The sequence below is a fragment of the Atheta coriaria genome, unplaced genomic scaffold (genome assembly GCF_025399875.1).
Source record: "Atheta coriaria isolate IRGN ID8LTWV9N9 unplaced genomic scaffold, Caltech_Dcor_3.1 hic_scaffold_7_pilon, whole genome shotgun sequence".
Taxonomy (NCBI): domain Eukaryota; kingdom Metazoa; phylum Arthropoda; class Insecta; order Coleoptera; family Staphylinidae; genus Dalotia; species Dalotia coriaria.
Window position 1 is genome coordinate 2,139,319 of NW_027045449.1, and position 10,512 is coordinate 2,149,830.

At 34.4% G+C, this 10,512-nt stretch overlaps 1 protein-coding gene across 2 annotated transcripts in view; it reads right to left on the reverse strand.

Moving 5' to 3' along the window:
- Window positions 1-8,901, reverse strand: part of LOC135795921 (zinc finger protein 260-like) — a 28,715-nt gene extending 19,814 nt beyond the window's left edge. For both annotated transcript variants that reach the window (XM_065307749.1, XM_065307747.1), the window contains exon 1: window positions 8,644-8,901. The gene's annotated coding sequence lies outside the window, so the exon portion shown is untranslated. The remainder of the gene's footprint in view (window positions 1-8,643) is intronic.
- Window positions 8,902-10,512: the final 1,611 nt, after the last annotated feature.

Below are 10,512 nucleotides of genomic sequence, written 5' to 3' on the forward strand. Positions count from 1 at the left end.
AGCTCATAATTGCTAGAAATTAAAATATTTTTGTCGTTACACAGAGAAAATTAATTTAAACTATCCTAAAGTTTCGTTTTTAATTTTTACTTCTGTGAAATTAAAAGACAAAAATCAGTGTGAAATTGCAAATTACCAACAACAAGTTTTAAAATTTTGAACACGCAAAGCAAAAGCAGGCACTTAAATTATGTGTTGTTTCTTGTGTGTACTCTGTCGGCGGCCATTCGAGCACATATCCGCTCCGATTCAAGTCCACGTTGTGTTCTGTTCTGGTTCAAGTTCTTTGTCGTGACCGTCGCGTCGTGACATTTTCCACTTTACTCCACTGTCCACGTAATAAACAGCATTGCCCGTCGTATAGCATGTACCTTACTATCGCTATTTTCTCTTTGCCTCTACGTCTACGTCTTTGACTCTACAACTCCACATTCACAGCGCGTACAAAGTGCTTTGACTTTGACGATAAATAAGCGCATTTTTCAAGGCAAACAAAACCCGGTCTTGTGTGAAGTTGGATGGCGCATAGAAGAATCTGCAGAAACAGTGCGCTGCGCTTTGAATTCAACTGGAAGCTCGAGCACGACGCGATCATATTTATCATTACCACTTTAACACGCTACGCAGTTAATACCGGTATTTACAGGCTTTGTCGTTGTAGTTACAAATGCAACAAGACAGCATGCTTATAACTTCCATAGTTTATTATATAAGTGGATTAGTAACAAATCTAAACTTTAAAATTAATATTTTTAAATAAAATTCACATTTTAATGATAAAAACATAAATACCGGTTATAACATTTTATTTTTTGATTTTATATTTGCTTCATTTGCTTGTCAAAGTGTATAGATAAATAAATCGCTCGCGAAACGTTTAATTAAGGCGTCGACGAATTGAATCGCAAGTGCCTTGCATGCACTCACGCTTAACTTACGACATACACTTTTATCAACGATAAACATAACCTCAACTTGCCTGTCGATGCGTCTGTAGGTGTAGCCGCAACCGATAATTTAACAATTTATATCAAATCGGTAACAAATCATCAGAAGATCGGTTTCAGAAGCAAAGTCAAAACGAATGCAGTCGAATCAATTATTGTTCATGGCGGTCATATATGAATATTTAACATGAGGATAACTTGTTTTTTTTTTAATAAAAAGTATTCTATGTTCTTTGTATTATCTTTGGAAATATGTGTGACAAAAATCATGATGATTGATTGAGTAGTTTTTGTTTGAAAGTGTAACAAACATACAAAAAAAGTTTAAAATACACAAAAATAAAAGAAAAAATTAATTTTTTGCAGTTTTTTCTTCAATTTTTAAAACTTATTAACTTTATAGTTGCTGTGACTTTAAAATTTTACAAATATTTTGTAAATTTAAATCAAAAAAACGTTAAAAAATAAAAATTTCAATTTTCGATTAAAATTTCTCTTTTCTTCCCATTCTTCTTATACATCCTCGCATAGATTTATTTAAATTTAAACAACCATCTTGCAATCCACCGCGAGTATTTAATATATAATTTAAATCGTAAATTTTACGACATCTCATTACTCCTAGCTGCGCACTGTGTGTACCACAAGTTGCGTGTATACTTGTGTTGTGCGCGCGCATTTATTCGCGTGCTTATGATTTTACGATTATGTACCAACAGCGCCGGCGCGCCGGATGCGTTTGCGATCCTAATCGACGCATCGCAGCGACGATGTGATGATTTTACGAGCATTTCACATCTCGACAATGATCATAATATGCATACGCATTGCTCAGCCACTACTCACGAACGCATGTTTAATGTGCGCTAATATTTTATTTACGGACAAACAAATCATATTATGTCTTTAACATAAATTTTATCATATATAACTTACTAATAGATACATAAATATTGTTTATTTATGAATTACTACTCATTTGATTAAGATTTCAATCATTTTCAACGTTTTTTGTGTAATGTTGGTTGCCTACATTAATCTTAAACTAGGTCTGGTTGATTCACACGTTTTAATTAATATAAATGTAAAAATGTATTTTTATTGTGTATTAATCACTGTTTAACAAGAAAGCACTTAAACGCATTTATTGCGATTAATTGATGCGTGCACGTTGAGATGTCTATCAATTAAGTTTAATTAAGAAGTTTTAGGACTGATCAATTTAACGACTTTCTAAGCTGCAATAAGAAAATTACAGGAATCTACTATTCGCTATTATCTGCATCTACGTGTATAGCATCACAGAAAAAACAAAATAAGAATATAGGTTATATTCCAGGTTGTTTCTTGTTTTATAGCCCAAGTTAACTCGTAAGTTGTTTACAGTTGGTAGTTATGAGTGAAAATAAACGAAAACAAAAACTCAATGGACAGATAAAAATCGCGCGGCCGGAATGCCATCTGCACGATGCACGAAGATGTACCACATTAGGATTTACGATGACACGCACAACAAACGCGCGGCGACAAGGATATCGTCGCGAACTAGGGTAATAGGAAACAGATGCTTCTGGTGCGTGATGACAACGATTTTCAACGCGCGCGCATTTTTTCCGGCTGCGTTTTCAATCATATCGCATTTTGATTTATCTGTAATACTGTTACTTACTGTTACAATAAGTACAGGAAATATACATTTATAACCTAACCTATAAAGCGGGATGGGATGCATTTCTCGCCTGTTTGAGTTTATTACGATTCTGATATAAATCCTGAATGATGCGAGTAGGAGTCATCGTAACATTCCGTTTGCATTTAGTATCGTACTAGGAATACATTTGTACTCATACTATGAATTGATAAATGGGGAATGACAAACCATAATTTTGCAATAACTCGTTGGTTATTAATTGTATTATTTATACAATATGATTTATTGCTTGGTACTAAATTTTATTGGTTATATTTTAGGTTAGGGAATTTTTTAGGTTAGGTTTTAGTAGATTTTAAGTGAGGTTAGGTTTAATTTGATTTTTATGATGTTTAAGGTAAAAAAATCAAAAAATATCAAAATATTGAGATTTTACGTGGATTAGCATCTATTTAATCTTTTGTGAAGCGGTTATAAACTCAATTACTCTAGTAAAAATGCTGATAAATATTTGCTGAAGTCTAAATATGAATTCCGCGTCGCTCAGTTGTATTCACTTGTGTTTTGTTTAAATGATTTTCTAGTAACGCAACGTGCACCTCAACAAATTAGCTGAAAAATCGTGCTTAAGTTATAGAAATTTGCATTGCAATTTGTATGTATGTTGGGTTGCATAATTACAACAATATTTCAAATGTTACCATCGATGTCATGTCTTTAAAAAAATATACTAGCTCATAATTGCTAGAAATTAAAATATTTTCCATCGTTACCCAGATAAAATTAATATAAACCAACCAATTGGTTCAAATTTTGCCATAATATCGAGTTTTCTTTAAATTGAGGTTATGTCCCTCTGACTTATGCAAAAACGTTATTTACTTTTAATTTTCCATAGAAAAACGTTATGCTATCACTTATTCATGAGTCAGTTTCTAACAGAAAGCCAGGAAAGGGCAAAGGATTACATCAAGTAGCGCCATAGTCAAAGTTATGTGCCATGCGCTGTAGATAGCCGCGATTTTCACATCGAGTCTCGACAACAACGTCCGCCATGGCGAGTTTATCGACGCGCCGTCGCGCAAAAAACGCCGCGCAAATTTATTCTTTGCACATCGCACGCACTTTCCGCACGCCTTGGCGCAATCGGCCTTAAAACGCCATAAAACGATTAAAATATTGTGGCCGGCAGACCCGAGCTGGTCTCGTTGCAGTGGATTAAAATTCAAATTTAAATTTCTAATCGACTGTCGATACAATCATTGCACCGCACGCGTTTTGCAATCGTTTAGATATTAACGAAGAAGAAAAAATTAAAATCAGGAATTTATAAAGTTTATAAGTAAAATAGTATATTAAGTGTCAAGTGCGCTAAGTGGCACTTTAATCACGTTTAGCATAGTGATGCATATGCTTGTTTTTCTATTTCTACTTTATTTCAACGTTTAGTTTTTGTATTTTAAGTCCACCCCGTGACTAAAGTACTTTAGTCACAGCTTTAGCTGTCTGTGAGTAAATTACCACTTTTCTTGTCTCAAAACCGTGTAAAAAGTTGCGTTTTAAAGATGAAAATAAAAAATTAATTTTTGTGCACAAAAATTAGTAAAATAACAAATTTTAACAAAAAAACCTAAAATTTTGTATTCACACGTGCGTGAAACTTTTACAAGCGACATAAAAGATAAAACTAAAGTGGTTAATGACATACAACGAGGAACTCCACGAAAAATGACACTTGACAACATTTTCAGTTAAAAATAAATTATGCGTCCGGCGTTAAAAGTAAACAAACACACAAGAATCAAGATAATGTGTGGTTATGTTGACAGTTCCGTAAAGCACCTTTCCACTCATTATTTTTTGCAGCGCTTTGTTTTTGCGGTCGCTATCGCGCAGCTCTTCGTGGTTTATTCGTGCAGGAAACGCAATAAAAAACCGCCGCATCGTCGCATGTGTGGCATTCGACGCTATCAGTGTCACAGCGCCATTTTGCGACCGCAAACACACAAAGCGCACGCCGACACAAAACATACCTACGAGTACACTACACATTACTACACACGCTACACTTAAAGCAGTTAAATTTAATTGTACTTCCGAGTATTCAAATGCCCGGAAAACGCAGTGCAGAGCAGTCGAGATAAACTTCATCGCGGAATACCGAGAAGTGCATAGCATTGCAAAAGGCAGTCAGGTTTTATCTGTGCCGTGACATATTGTGACTTGTGACGTGATCTAGCAACGACTTTTCCGTTACACTTTTCCAAGCATCGTTTGCGCACGTTTTCGGTGCGTGTCTGAGTTGTAGCGCGTTTTTTTCTGCGGCGTTTTCCATAAAGGCGCGTGCATTCCATAAAATATACAGGGTGTTAATAAAAATTTATATTAAATATCAAGTGGCTAAATGGGGACTTTACTCACGAGATTGATTAAGTTTCAGCAATCGAGTGTTTAATAATGTTTAGCCACGTGTTGCTTACGCTATTTTTTTATTTTCACTTTAGTTCCACGTTGAGTTTTTGTATTTCAACTTTTTATTTTAAATCATCAAAATTTGCTCGCACACCACTACAAAATGTAAGGTTATAAATACCATACTACGCGCTGGGCCACGTGACACGTCGGGCCATATCGCGCAGCTCAGACACGAGCAACAACAGCGCCTCCTTTGACATGTTTGACTAACGCATGGCATTTCATACGGTCTTGCGCTGCTCCGTAGGCTACTGCGCAGGCGCAAGCTCCGTCCCGTATATAATACCCGTAGATAATGAATATTACTCACGGCTTGGCCCTCCGTTAATAAAATACCACTTTTAGTGTCTAAAAACCGTGGAAAAACTGGTGAAAGTAGAAAAAATACATTTTAACATTAAAATATTATAATTAACACTCTGTATAATCATAATAGTTAGAATAATTGTAATGATAATTAAGATGAGATGCCTTGCGTATTTTCTTGCAATTATTATAACTTATTACTAACTGTTTCAAATGTTTACACCATAACTCGAAGAGATAATATAATAATTGTTTAATTTTCGTGTCAGTACACAACACACATGTTGTTAACAATGTATCATTACTTCTTTGACTTGAATGGAAATTGTCTCAACCTTGGATGGGATGATTTGCAATACGTGTTGCCTATATTGCGATATCTTAAGTTTTCTATGACAATCACGTAAAATTGCTGCAATTGCAACTTATAAATTACAAAACTAGTTCGTGTCTATGTTATACAGAGTGTTTCCTACGTAAAAATTCAATTTTTAAATTTTTATGTATAAAAACACCCTGTATGTTTACATAATATTTTTGCAAGTCAATAAAAATGATTCTCTCACTGACCTGATGATGAAAAGTGATGAAATCTTAATAAACACGTTCGAAACACGCTAATTATCATAATTATGACTCATGCAAAGCGTAAAAATGACGTAACGGAAGCTTGAATGATAGGTTATGTTTTTCTTCTTCCGAGAATTCAATTTATTTAAATATTTCTAGTATAGTATCGTGTTACACGTGTACCAGTTTTACTGCGCATGCGTGGTGCACTTAAAGTGCATCTACACTATCACACAATTTTGTCCCGTCGTAAACTGGCGAATTTATTTATATTAGCGGTGCGCAAGCGTGACTTGTCTCCTTAGCTCAGCCACTTTGGTCCACCAGTGACCCGAACACGATATTTTACGCACGCACACGCCACTTGTGTGCCGTTGTGCACCATTTTCCACACAGTGTTTAGATTTATTCGCAAAAACGAATATAACTATCGTAAGTATCATGTTTCTGGTTGGTTTATGTGTTCGGCGCAACAGGAGGATTTGATACTAGACGTGGTTTAGTTTATTTTACAATAATGTTGTTTTATTACTGCCAATAACAATAATTTATAACCGTTTCGATCAATCGGGCGCGTATGGAAAACTGGCTGGATTTTAATTAAGAGCCGAGATAATATTTTACGATTTATGACGTAATGTGATGTGGCGATGTGGAGATGTGGAGTAATAAGTCAATAAAGTGGATGCTAAGTGCTATAAATATGTTTGCGTGAATGTAAATTAAACGTGAGGCGTTATGAGGTGTAACATTTATACGAGTATTGATATTGTCAATTATTTTTGGAAAAAATCGATTTTATAGTTGTTTAAGGATCATTTGAATTTTTTTAAATTTTATTTTGAAAAATAAGAGTATATTATATATCAAGTGCGCTAAGCGGCACTTTATCCACGTTTAGGGATGTGATTCTTACGCTATTTTTTCTACTTCCACTTTATTTTCGCGTTTAATTGTTGTATTTGAACGTTTTTAGCTCCAGCCCGTGACTAAAGTACTTTAGTCACGACTTTAGCCATCCGTGACTAAATAATCACTTTTCGTGTCTCTAGACCATGAGTGAAATTTTAAAGCTGGAAGTAAAAAAATTAGAGACCGACCGAAATTTCGGTTTCGGTTTCGGTTTCGGCCAGTTTCGGCCAAGAATTCTAGTTTCGGCTTCAGTTTCGGTTTCGGCCAAAAATTGGCCGAAACTTTCGGCCGCACCGAAACTCACTTTTCGTGAATTGTCGTGCGTCGCTCGGCTAACTTCGCGGCTAATAGCGGTGGTTACTTGCCATCTCAGTTCGCACAAAAAAACTCAAATTAATATTATATTAAGTATCGAGTGACTAAACGGGGACTTTACTCACGAGATGGATTTTGTATCTAAAAAACGTGGAAAAACTGGCGCTGTGTAGGTAGAAGTAGAAAAATATGTTTATGTAAATTAGTTTCGGTTTCGGTTTCGGTTTCGGCCGAAACTGGTTGCAGGGCCGAAATTTCGGTTTCGGTTTCGGCTAAAATCCAGTTTCGGTCGGACTCTAAAAAAAATATAATTTGATGTATCAATACACCAAAACATTATCAACACGAGCGAAGCCGCTAGTTTTGCACAATAAAACTTGTTCTTTGTTCCGTATTGTATCGCAACTTGCAACAAATTGAATACAATCACATGTTTGTGATCGTGAAGATAATTGCCCTCTACTTGTACTCCGCGATACTGAGATCTATTATAAAATATTACGAATAAATTGCACGAAAACACACTAATTATGCGGCATATATCCACTTATCTAGAATATCTAATTACAATTGTAATTTTCTCCATATGAATACAGAAAATATCTCCAAATAATGACGTCATTGTGTAAATAAAAATACCGTTATACTCAAAAAGATCAGATCCGCTTATATTAAAGATTTAAGATTTAAGATATGTGATATAGATATGAATATGAATACATTGTCATAACAAAAAGTTCAAGTTCCTCACGACTTACAATTCCTTTTTCATCATTGGATATTGTCTGAATTATAAAGCCCCTTACACACCATCATTCATTGAGAATGGTATGCAACCAAATGTACATATTACAATGCGTCTGTTGCACGCGTGTGTTTTACATGTGCACATTGCAAGTTTTGACTCTTTGACTAACGAATAAACGCGAGTAAATATTGACGTAACCCGAATTCGCGCTTACTCGCTTTCGTAACCGATTTTATTGGGCGCACAGAGAAAACCACTCCGCAAACTCGACATTTGACAATACCACAAGCACCGGTAAACATTGGATAAAAGTTATTGATGTTTACGACATATTTATAACTCATTATTTTACTTACGATTATTCCCAGTGCCGTCAATCGCAAATCTTTACTGCTCATGCGCATAGACATTAATGCATTAATTACAAAATGTTAATTAACGTTTGCAGATCGATAGAGGCATTATATAGCGGACTATATTTGGTACTCGTATGTTTGTTGTTTTCTGATTAACTGTTAGCTATTTGACTTAAGTCAGTTTAGAAAAACATTTCATGTCTTCACTAGCGATATCCAAGGTGTACAATTTGCGTAAGAAAGGTTTAGCGAAGCGATCGTAAAACCACTCGTAAAATACATCTCGAAATTAACTTATCAGGCGGGTTACACGTTCAAAGTTTAAAATCAATTTAAGGTTAATAAATTTTTCATGAAACTTACCGCTATTGTAGTTTACATAACCTCCAAGTGTGAAAACTGCACGTTTTATTTTTATAAGTGTTTTAATTGATTGTTTATTATTGTTTTGTTTTGTGTGTGTGGTTTATTTACGCGACGATTGCACCTTGGTAGCGCGTAATAAGCGCACCTGAGCGTACGCGACGTACTGAACCAAAGTGCCCGGAGTGGCGGAATGGCAGAGTGGATTCCTCCGGCTGGCGCACGGGTGGCGGCTGAATGCGGACTGAAGTCCGGCGGAAACCTTGAGCAATGAACAACATCGACATTGCCATGCGGAGCAAAACGCAATACACATGCGCGGCTTGCTATAGTCTATCCATATAACAATAATATCAGTACTGCATTTAAACATTCAAACCACAAATGCAACTAAATGAAGCATTTTTAGTATAATACAACTTATTTGTATTTAAATTGACATAAATAGCATATTAAATATCTAGTGTGCTAAGTGGCACTTTATCTACGTTTAGTGATGTAATGTTTAAGTTTTTTTTTTCATTTTTCATTTTTTCTTATTTTTAACCATTAAAAACATTATTTAACTAAATTCTATTTACTATTAAACCTTTTTCTACTTACTTTTTTTATTAAATTTGTCCTTCAACAACTACAGCGCCATCTAGAAGAAGATTTAGTAAGTTGTCTTTCACCTGAATTTTCACCAATTTTTTTTTTTCAATAAAATTTTAACGATTTTTAATGACTCAATTAATATATTCTACCAATGAAAATTAAGTTCAATTTGTGTTAAACAACTATTATCACGCAAATTGATCAAATTACAGCTCGGCAGTATTCTTGCTGCGTGTAATCGACTCGCATTATGATTCATTACGACCGGGCACGATTGATGAGATGATAGCAGTCGCCACATCGCGACGAATGATGAAATTGTTAATTCGCATGGGCGTAAAGCACATAAAGCAAAGTACTTAAACCCGCTTATCTGTCAAACGTTTACAAGTAAAAGCATATCAGTATTGTAGGCTCCTCCACCATTTAATTTTAACTTTAAAATTATTTTCTTTTTCCTTTTTACAAAGTTTTGAGACATAAAAAGTGGCAAGTTAATCACGGATGGCCAAAGCAGTGACTAAAGTATTTTAGTCACGGGGTGAACCTTCGCTAAACGTGATTAAAGTGCCGTTTAGCACACTTAATTCTTTATATACTAATATTATATTATTTCTTCTAAATTAAAGTAAACTTAAGCCTTAAATTAAGTAAACTTGAGAAAACACCGCTACAACCACTAAAATAAGACCTGCATCAATATAATTTTATGTTCAAAATGATTTATTTTACATTAGCTCTAAAAAACCTAAGTAAACTTAACTTAAGCTAACTTAAGTAAGTTAATATGTTACTTGTTTAATGTTTAATGTTTATATAAATATTAAGATGCGCTCGGGCTGTGCGGCTGAAGAAAATTGATGCTGTGATGCGAGTTGAAGTTGATGTTGCTGAGAGCACTGCATCATTAAGTTTTACGAGTTAAAAGAAATTGAAATGAAAAGCGATAAAAATGTGCGCGCATCGCATTTCCCTCTTTTAATTTTATTTATTTATTTATTGGATATATTGCTGGCTAATGGGGCAAATGAATTTTATAAATATATCGAACCAATATTAATTAATTCACAATTAATAGTTTTTAGTTAAATAAATGGTAATTTACGGTTTCCTGAATTTTCATGTTTTAAATTTTAATTCTGCGCTTCATTAAGTGGAAGTAAAATGATGATAAGTTAACAATATAATTGGATTAACATTATTAACATACACATTATTTTATGTTGTAAATAAATTAAAATTTACGTAATCTATATATATATATATAAAAAT